We start from the raw sequence: 9,567 nt of genomic DNA on the forward strand, positions 1-9,567 counted from the left end.
GGATGTGAGTCGGTGGTGGGTTGAGAGTGACCCACCAGTGATTATCAGCAGGTCAGACAACCTCGGGGACAGTACAGTGGGAACTGGACACAGGAGGCAGGAACTGTAGTCACCAAGGGCGGGACCACTGTGCTGCGGGGGTGGGGGGGCGGGAGGAGCGAGGGGGACAGAGCAGAGCTGATGGACAACACGCGGTGCCTGACGGCCACAGGGAGTGCAGGAAGGATGCGGCTGATGAGAAGGACCCAGGCACCGTGGTCAGCTCAGCGGCTCAGGCAAACAGGTGACCGTGGTGGTCTGACCACGCTGGCCAACAGGGGACAGGTCTGCAGTGCATCCAGGTGAACCCAGCTGATGAGAAGCTATGAATCCGGAGCGCAGAAGAAAGAAGTAGGTTAGAAATCCAGTCTGAGATGGACAAAGGGTGGGGGCTGGGTACCTGAATCCATGGGCAAGTAGACCACCCACCAAGACTGGTTTTCCAACAGTATGTCCCAACTATTCACCTGCGTCCTGAATTTTGGGAAGCCCTTTGAAACATACCAGTTCCATTTACAAGATGATGGTAAACTCAGGCATGAAGCCCTGTACCAGGGCTCAGTGTAGAGTGTCTATCTCACTGTGCACAGCACTCACAGCCACCCTCTTCTGCGGTCACTGTCTCTTCCAAACCTACCACCCTTGCAAAGACAACAAAAAAGGAGCCTCCAAAGCAAGCATAGTCCATACAGTGCTCTCTTGGGTACACAGAGGTCCTGAGACACTCTCTTTAAGCAGGTATTTGGAGAAGTTCGGACCGGTTTGACAACGCAACCACCTTCTTGGCTGAAGCATCCTAGCAGACAATCAATGCCCATGGCAGACCAGGACATCAGATTCCCCGCCTGCCTCTGACAGTTCCCTTAAAGACCTGCTTAAAAAGGCTGAGCTCTACTTCAATCATATTTCTAACATACAAGTCAGACAGCAATTGCAGCTGGGAGACAGACATTTAAGAGGCTTTTAAGCAACATTTTTTGTAATTCTAATCTGACTGCAGTCTTTTAACCGATGCGATCACCTGAATATTCATAATAAATTATCTCATTCTCCAACCTAATCTGTACAAAGTGTACAAAGGCCGTGTTACAGCCTCAGCTGAAATTAAAAGAGGGCAGAGAAACATAATTAACAAAGGTAAGTTACACACCTCCTCAAGAGAAAATATCTTAAAAGATTTCAATTCAAACCTGTGTAACATAAATGAGGAAGTGACATGAAAACACATTTATCTTTTTAAACTCCATCGAAATCCTCTCATTGTATAACTGCTGTTCGAGTGTGGGGGTGAATGAGGCACAGGCAAGGTTAGATTGTACCTAAGAGAAAAAAAAAAAAAAAGCCTGCCACAATGTGGCATTTTTAAAAGCAAACACAATCCAGTAATCATCCATCCATCCATCTCCTCTACAGGTGTCTAAAGCCAACAGTTGTTTCATCACCTGGTCACATTCTGTCCTAATATACGAGCCATCCTGTGAATTCGGTGATCCTTGTATTTTAGGAATTACAGTGCTTACAGCCATCACAGTGTCGTCAGACCTAGTGAGCCACACCCAGAAAGAACACCAAGAAGTTCCAGGAGAGTCAGGATCCCAAGAGAACTGAAGGGATGGGCAAGGTGTCATTTCAGACATCCCGAACAAGCAGCCTCGAACCGAGCCTGTGACAGAGTGATCCAGATGAAATACAGGAGATGTGCACCTCCACCCACGGGAAACCAGTCCGGAGGTGGAGCCTCCCTGGAGGATGCGGGTGCCTCTCCCTCCCAGCCCACACCCCTCAGGCCTTACACACCTTGTTACGAACCCAGGTGGAGGCCCCTCTTCATCAGTCTGGGTCTGAATCCTGCCCCTGCCACCTGCCAGCTGTGGAGCCTTGAACAAGTCTCTTAACCTTCCTATGCCTTTGCTTCCTCATCTGTGAAATGGGGTACCTACCTCGTGGGGTTTGGTGAGGCCAAAATCAAAGAGCAGATGTACAGACGTGAGAAAAGCACCTTGCACGGGGCATACTCAGCACCCCCAGAGCGTCCTCTTTGTAAGTTGCTAGGTATTACAGTGCCCAACTGTAGTGTAATTTACTCTCAGCTGGCACTATTACAAACAATGCTTCAATGAACATTCTATCCACAGAGGGCTGGTTCCAGGACCCTCCACAAATACTAGGATGCTTTCAAGTCCCTTATATAAAATGGTATATAGTACAGTCAGCTCTTTGTATCCACAGGTTCCCCACCCGCAGACAAGAAGGGCCAATTGTATGTATTTATTGTGAAATGACAGCCACAGCAAGTTCAGTTGACATCCATCACTTCATGCTGTACTTCGCATTCTCAGCACTAGTCATCTTATAATTGGAAGTTTGTAACTTTGGACCACATTTACCCTTTTTTTCTCTCTTTTTTTTTTTTTTAACTGTATTCATCAAATTGAGGCAGCCCCCTATTTAACTTTCATGTATAATGCTGACAGTCTGAACACCCAGGTCGGCACAGGTATCTTTACCTGCAAGTTCCACAAAGATGCCTCAAGGATGCGAAGTGTCTGGCCCGTCAGGCCCGCACGGCCTCGAGGGGCAGCGTGGACCCTACCCAGGTGGGCGGCTGCCAACCTGAAAGGCCTCTTCTCCAATCCCCTTCCTACAGCTTTGCTAACTTAAAAAAAAAAAAAAACAAACATAGTAAGTGCTCTTACAAACACACCTCAGATCCAGAGTAGAGATAAACATTTGGAGGTTCTGTAAAAAGTAAACTCAAATTTTCAGAGAGGTGCAGCTCAGCTCACAAACAGGGCAAATCCGAGTGTCGACAACTCCTAGGAGTATGAAGGTAACGTATTTCTTCTGCTAAAGCCTCCAGCAGAGGCGCCCTGAACGCCACCCCAGGACACAGGCCACCTGCCGCACGCCCCAGGGGAGCAACTGAAGGATTATTGAATTCGGAGTCATGAGAACTGTCCTCTGGGGAAGGAGAAAGTGGTAACAATTACTTTGCAGGAGCACGGGCCACGCGGAGACAGAAGTGGGAAGTGGTCCGGGGTTCAGGACAACTCGGACAAAATAAAGTCCCAAGTGGCCAGCTCTCCGGTGTGGGTTTTGTAATCAGGTGTGTTTAGCACGGACTTCTCAGAGATGACCTGGGCCACATAAAACTGCTGATGATGGGGAAAGAAAAGATGTTCAAAGACAGAACTGAACAGAGATGGAGCCGGTGACTGGCAAGTGCTGGCGGGAGGGTGCTAACGCAGCTTAGAAACGGCAGGTGATTCAAGAAAATACTCTAGCTAGAGGAACCATGGCAGTCCCAGAACTAAAAATCTTAAGAAACTACGTCCTGGATCCCAGGCAGCAAGAAGACACAAAAAGGCAGAGAGGTCTAACTTAAGATATAAGGAATACAGGGCAGAGGGGAGGGTGTAGCTCAGTGGTAGAGCGTGTGCTTGGCATGCACAAGGTCCTGGGTTCAATCCCCAGTTCCTCCATTTAAAAGAAACAAAAAAACAAGTACTGAGACATTACACACAACTGTGCTTAAACAGAACTGGCAGGGGAGGGGTGAGGAAAGAAAGGGATTCAGTCTTTCTAAAAACTTACCTAGTATGAATATTTTAAATCCAGGGACCACACATTTTGAAAAGCAAATGCAGACAGTGTTCCCATGGAGGACACGTGCCCCTGGGAGCCAAAGAGCATGGTAATCGGGGTGGGGTGGGGAAGACTCTATGACAGAAACTCAAAATGAGGTCAGTTTACCTTCCTTGACACCTGGCTTTGCTCAGCTACGTTTAACCTCTTACAGAGAAAACTATCATTTCCGTCTGACACCTCACTTTCTGAGACCTAAAGATTTCAACTTCCATTCTCTATCCCTGGTCAAATACAAACAAAGGATGTGCTCTTGGCAAAAGCAAAAACAAAAAAGTTTAGTTTCGAAAGGGACTTGAAAATCACCTTAGTTTAATATTTCGTTTTTAAAGGAAGAGATCAAAGCCCAGAGCTGATTTTTTTAAGGCTGGTGGCAGGTTTCGGGTAAGCAACCAGGGCAGCCAGGTTCCACCCAAGGATGACGCACCTACTTAGACAACCGTGCCTTCTAATCTTCTTGAATTACTTTCTTTTTCAAAAACACAGAAATATGCACATGCTTTACTATAATCCTGTGTGATGAGGCAATGTTTACCTTAATGCCTCTCATGTGAGCTGAGGTAAACCAGCTGATGGAAGGAGCCCAGAGGCCTGGGTTCTTACCCCCGGCCCTGCCAGGAACTGCCTCCCTGAGCTTCAGCAAGACGGGGACTTTCTTTTTCCCATCAGCTTACTTCATTAAAAGGTGGGAAGCGTCCTGACTTCGGCAACATTAAAAAGTGAAACAGTGTTCGTGTGATTTTTAGATGCCACTGATGGTAAGCGGCATCTCTAGCAAGCTATGTGAAGGTGTGAAAAACCGAGAATGGATGAAATGTGGTGGAAACACGTACTCACAGAAGGGCCGCCAGAAAGTGGCGGACAGACACTGGCTGCAAAGAGGAACTGGGGCTGGCCAGGGAGAAACGGCTTGTCTGGATGGTGACAAAGCCTCTTCCTACTCCTCCCTCTGTGATATCACATTTCTCCGACCACCCAGGCCTCAGAGGGCCCTTCCTCTCGCTGGCCCTCAATCCAACTGGTCTCCAAGTCATGCAGCTTTTATCCTAGAAACATTCTCGTACAATTAGCGCTCTCCTATCTGGGCTCATGGCTGCGGCTCCAGGTGGGGCCTTCCCATTGGCCTCCTGGTCCGCCCTCCACATTCCTAGTGTCTGTCCACGCCAATCCATTCTACACACTCTGACAATCTTGTGTTATGTTCTTGGAGCACAGCATTCACGACGCACTCCCAGTTCAAAAGCTTCAGTGGTACTGTTGTCCAACATCTCAAGAAAGAGAGCAGGCTAGGGGTCAAGACCACCCAGGGCCGGAATGCTCTGTGACCCTGGGCAAGTGTCTCAACTTTTCTGAGCCTCCACTTCCCCTCCTGTAAAGTCATAGTACCAACAACTAGTACTTGAGATAAATCCACATAAAAGGGCTCAATGCAGGGTTTGACGTTCAGAAACAGTTTAATGAAAGTTAGTTTACCTTTACTATTAGCAACCTTCCACTTCTGCCCTGTAATCTTCAGGCAACTGGGCTACTTGCTTTTTGCCCAGTGACTCATCTGTTTGCTCTCCAAACTCCCTCCCAGATGCCCATCCTCTGATCTCTGTGCATATATAGGATTTCCATATGATGTATAAGGCTAAATTCAAATGTTGATTCAGTTCTGTTTCATTTAATCCAATCATCTCTTTGATGGGGTCTGACATCCTCAGATGGCCTTTACAGCCACACCCCTCACCATGTCCACAGGGGCCCTCCCTGAAGGAGCAGTTAGCGGCCAGGTAGGTGAGATGAAACTTAGAGCCCCTTCCCCAGTGTGGGACAGGCCCCAGGTTATTAGATTCCTATTGTTCCAGCTATTACTTCAAGTAACCAACGCCTCAATCAATCTCCTCAAGGCCAAGGCCCCTCTTCGGAAAGTGGTGGGAAAGCAAGTTCCCACAGGAGAGTACGGTAAAAGGGGCTGGGGCGGGGGGGGGCCAGACTTTAGCTGACAGTCATCTTGCAAATGGACCAACATCTGAAGAGGACTTCAGAGAAAACAGAGCAAAAGTTCCGCATATAGGACTTTTCAGGTCAGGTGGTCATTTAAGTCCATCTGAACTGGAATTTCTGTCTCTTGCACGGAAAGCATCCTAACCAACTCAGCAGTGCTAGGCACTGATCCGTCCAACGTGGCCAGCTCTGCCACAAAGCGTTTGCAGACACAAAGATACAAGTCCCCCAGAAATAAGCTTCTGACCCCCTTTTAGTCCAAGATTCAGATTAAACGATTCAAGTGTAAGCTAACTTAGGAAGCTCTCTGTAGACAGAAACTGTCATTCAACTTTGTATACAACCTCTCCCCCCAACACACACAGACACACACTGCACATGCTCAGTAACTGACAAGACAATAAATTAATAAGAGTGAATCAAGTGTGGGCTAAAAAGGAAAGGACTTTACACAGATTTGAAAGATGGCAAGTTGTTCATCTTGAATGATCTGAAGAATGGATCTTTAATCATGAGGTTAGATTTTTGAGTTACAGAGCTACATAAATGGCACAGAGCCCACTGACCATCCGAGCAGCACAAGGACAGACCAGGGAGCAGGCATGTTGCAGGAGACAGAGCTATGTGAAACTGGACAAGTCACCTGGCATCTCTAGGCCTTAGTTCTCAATTCTTTAAAAAAGAGGTAGGCGATAACAATTCTTACAGGGAGGCTGTAAGAATTATGCATGTAAAGCAACTACTATTAACAGAAAGGTGTTCACATCAATAATACCTAAAACTGAATGCATGCGAAGACAGGCCTATTTATGGATAACTAATGGAAAAAGTATCCCTTCAATGACAGAAGACTTGATAGGCACAAAGGAAGAATTAAAAATAATTACAAAATTTCTTAGGGGAGAGGAAGGATGTGACTGAATAAGGAAGAAGTAAATCCGGGGGCAGGTATAGCTTGGTGATAGAGCATATGCTTAGCATGGACGAGATCCTGGGTTCAGGCTCCAATACCTTCATTAAAAAAAAAAAAAGAAAGAAAGAAAAGAGAGACAGTAAAGAAAGAAGTAAAACTTCCACTCACACTCTCTCTACTATCTACTTAGGCATCAAAGTCACCCTAAAGGAAGGTAAACAGTTGCCTTGATTTGTATAATTCAAGTTGGAAATAAGACACCCAAGCATGGATACTCACCTCTACAAACAGGAGGACAATCAGTTAGGCTGAGAGGATAAGAGGAGGCAGTGGAAAAAAGATTCTTGCAGACATTAAAAAATTAAGAACTATGACAACCTCCCCCCACCAAAAAAAAAAAAAAAAGGAAAAGGAAGCTCAGTTGGTCCCCAGGAGAGAGATAACTCACCTCATTTTCAAAAGTGGCTTCGTGGGGATACTGGAATTAGTGTCTGTGAAAACTCAGTTTTGAATATTTTCCCAGTTATTTGAGATTCTCAAGCTTTGTCCTTGGTCACATCCCCTAAACCTCATTTTCCCTTCCCCAAGAAGAAAAATAAGTGAAGAAGAAACATTTATCAAACCATTATTGTGCAAGCCCCATGCTGGGCAATTTCACCCTCTCTTGGAATCCCTAACAATTCTGCAACATGAAATCCCCATTTACAGACAAGGAAATTGAGTCACGGCGGTGAGGACAGTGTTTGAAGTTATGAGGTACTTTTTTTGAAAAAAATTCTGACCATCGAGTCTTAATACACTTTCTACTTTCACTTTTCAGCAAAGTTCCCTCCTATATTCTGTAAAATCTGTAACCACCAATAACATTCTTTTGTCCTCATTGAGAAAGAGAAAGGCAAAAAAAAAAAAAAAAAAGGAAAACCGTAAAATTCCTGGCAATGAGAAGCTATAACCTGGGTAAGAATCTAAAAGGGACGTGAGTGACATTTTTCTTTTGAGTGCGGAGCTTTCTCTTGGAGAATCCCAGCCAGCCTCTAAGTGGACTAAAAAAAAAAGTGAGCCGCTTGCTCCCTAACCTCAGATGTAAGTTAGTGTTTGTCCACAGCCATCGAATGCAACACCAGCTGTGTCTGTATTTGTAGATTCTGCACCGAATGCTGCTGGCTGACGTGTAAGCAAAACAAGTGCAAACCAACAGGTTACTACCGGGCGGTTAGGGGAACAAATTACAAAACCGAACAAGCAACATTAGCTCTTCCTTGCTACCTTATAAAGCACTTCCTGCAGCGCGTCCTGCTATTAAAGAATTAAGGCTGCTCGCTTCCTACCACTCTCCCGCCGCATCCCTGGGTTCCGAACTCAGCTAATAAGTCATTCCCTAGATCCTTCCATTCGGGACCCCCTACCCCGACCCCAAAGCAGGCCAAATGCAGTCTCCAAATCTGCAAGCAAGAAGCCGAGAACTGAGTTTAAGTATAATCCTGAAAAGGACAAACCACCACCCTTAAGAGTGCAAGGGCACGGAACGGATCGGTTGCAAGTCAGTTTAAAAGAACAACTTTTGCTGCAGGCACGACTCCCTCCACCCCGAGGCCGGCGTGCGCACGCGAGGGTGGGGTGGGGAGGGCTGAGTCATATTGGCGTCTAACTGTAAAAGGGCACTTAGTCTTGTCACTGGCAGCAAACGCGACCCCAGGGCTTCCCCGACCCCGAGCCACTCCCGCCCGCACCTCCGCCGCCCCCAGACTCCCGTAAGGACCGCCCAGGTGGCTCTCGCGTCCCCGCCCCACCGCTTCCCCACCGGCCTCCTCCTCCCCAAGGACCGCTGGCTGCCGATGTCCTATTTTAATAAAAACAGAAGCGGTCCCGGGCTAGAGGGCTTCCCTCCGGGGGCAGGAAGGGCAGAGGCAGGAGGGAAAGGGAGAAAAGGAAAGGACGAAGGGGCAGCGCACCGACCCCTGCCGCGACCCCGCGGCCCCGCAGAGGTTCTCCCGGCTCACCCGGGTTTTGTTCTCCCCCGAAGAAGCCAGATCGCTTTCGGGACGCTTTCCCGGACCTCCGGCCGCGAGTTTATCCCGCTCGGGCGGGCTGACCCGAGCGCGCAGCCCACCCACCCTGACTTCCGTCGGCGCGCGGGGTGCGTTCCAGCCGCGCCCGTCAGCGTGCACACTGCCCGCCCGCGGCTTCCCCCGCCGAACAGGTGAGACAGCATCGCGCCGAAACTCCCGAGGCGCCAGCACGGCTCTCCCGGCGCCCGGGAGCGGGCCGGGCTCCTCCGCCACGCGGGCGCAGCGCGGGCCGCGCCGGCAGCCGCTCGTCCGCACCGGGTCCGGGACCCAGCGGCGGGTCGCAGCCCTCGGTCCCGGCCGCGCGCCGGCGTGGGTGTCATGGCCGAGCGGCGGCCGGGCGAAGTTTCCCGGAGCTGCCCGCTTACCTCTTAGCCCGAGGGCGGCGGTGGCGACTCGGAGAAGCGGCGAGGCGGCGGCGGCAGCGCCCAGGGCCAGCCGAGCCGGCAGGAGGCGGGAGGGAGGCACCGGCCAGCAGGAGCTGCCGCGAAGGGAAGAGGGAAGAGGCTGATATCTACAATCAGAACGTGGGCTGACCGTGACGTCACAATGGCGCGGCCAGCCAATCGCCGCCCGGAGGCCGAATCAAGCGCTATGATGTCATGTGCCCCGGGAGCCAATCGCGAGACAATAGAACTTTCGTGATTGTAAATTCCAGAATCCGATGCTGTGGGGGGCAGTGGCCCGGGTTGGTCCCCTCCGGTTCACGTGTCTCTGGGCAATTTTATCCTCTTTGGTCCTAATAAGCCTGCGTGGAACGCAGAGCCTGCGCAATAGCAACACTGAAGTTCCCGATGCCCTGAACTCTGATTCTGTCAATACCAGGCGTGTCAGGGTCGCGTGGCCGCGTTTGGACCGCAGAAGCCCACGCTGGTACCGTCACCTCGCGCGTTGTGGAAGGGAGCCTGTTCTCCT

General features: G+C 49.4%; 1 protein-coding gene and 1 non-coding gene across 2 annotated transcripts in view; one reads left to right on the forward strand and one right to left on the reverse strand.

The window, feature by feature from the left end:
• The window catches only part of ELOVL5 (ELOVL fatty acid elongase 5), a 57,805-nt gene extending 48,630 nt beyond the window's left edge, over nucleotides 1–9,175 (reverse strand). Inside the window, exon 1 of the mRNA XM_074348916.1 lies at nucleotides 9,021–9,175. The gene's annotated coding sequence lies outside the window, so the exon portion shown is untranslated. The remainder of the gene's footprint in view (nucleotides 1–9,020) is intronic.
• TRNAA-GGC (transfer RNA alanine (anticodon GGC)) lies at nucleotides 3,449–3,521 on the forward strand. The gene has a single exon. It is a non-coding gene; the product is annotated as a tRNA-Ala (tRNA).
• Nucleotides 9,176–9,567: the final 392 nt, after the last annotated feature.

The sequence above is a fragment of the Camelus bactrianus genome, chromosome 20, assembly GCF_048773025.1.
Source record: "Camelus bactrianus isolate YW-2024 breed Bactrian camel chromosome 20, ASM4877302v1, whole genome shotgun sequence".
Classification (NCBI taxonomy): Eukaryota; Metazoa; Chordata; class Mammalia; order Artiodactyla; family Camelidae; genus Camelus; species Camelus bactrianus.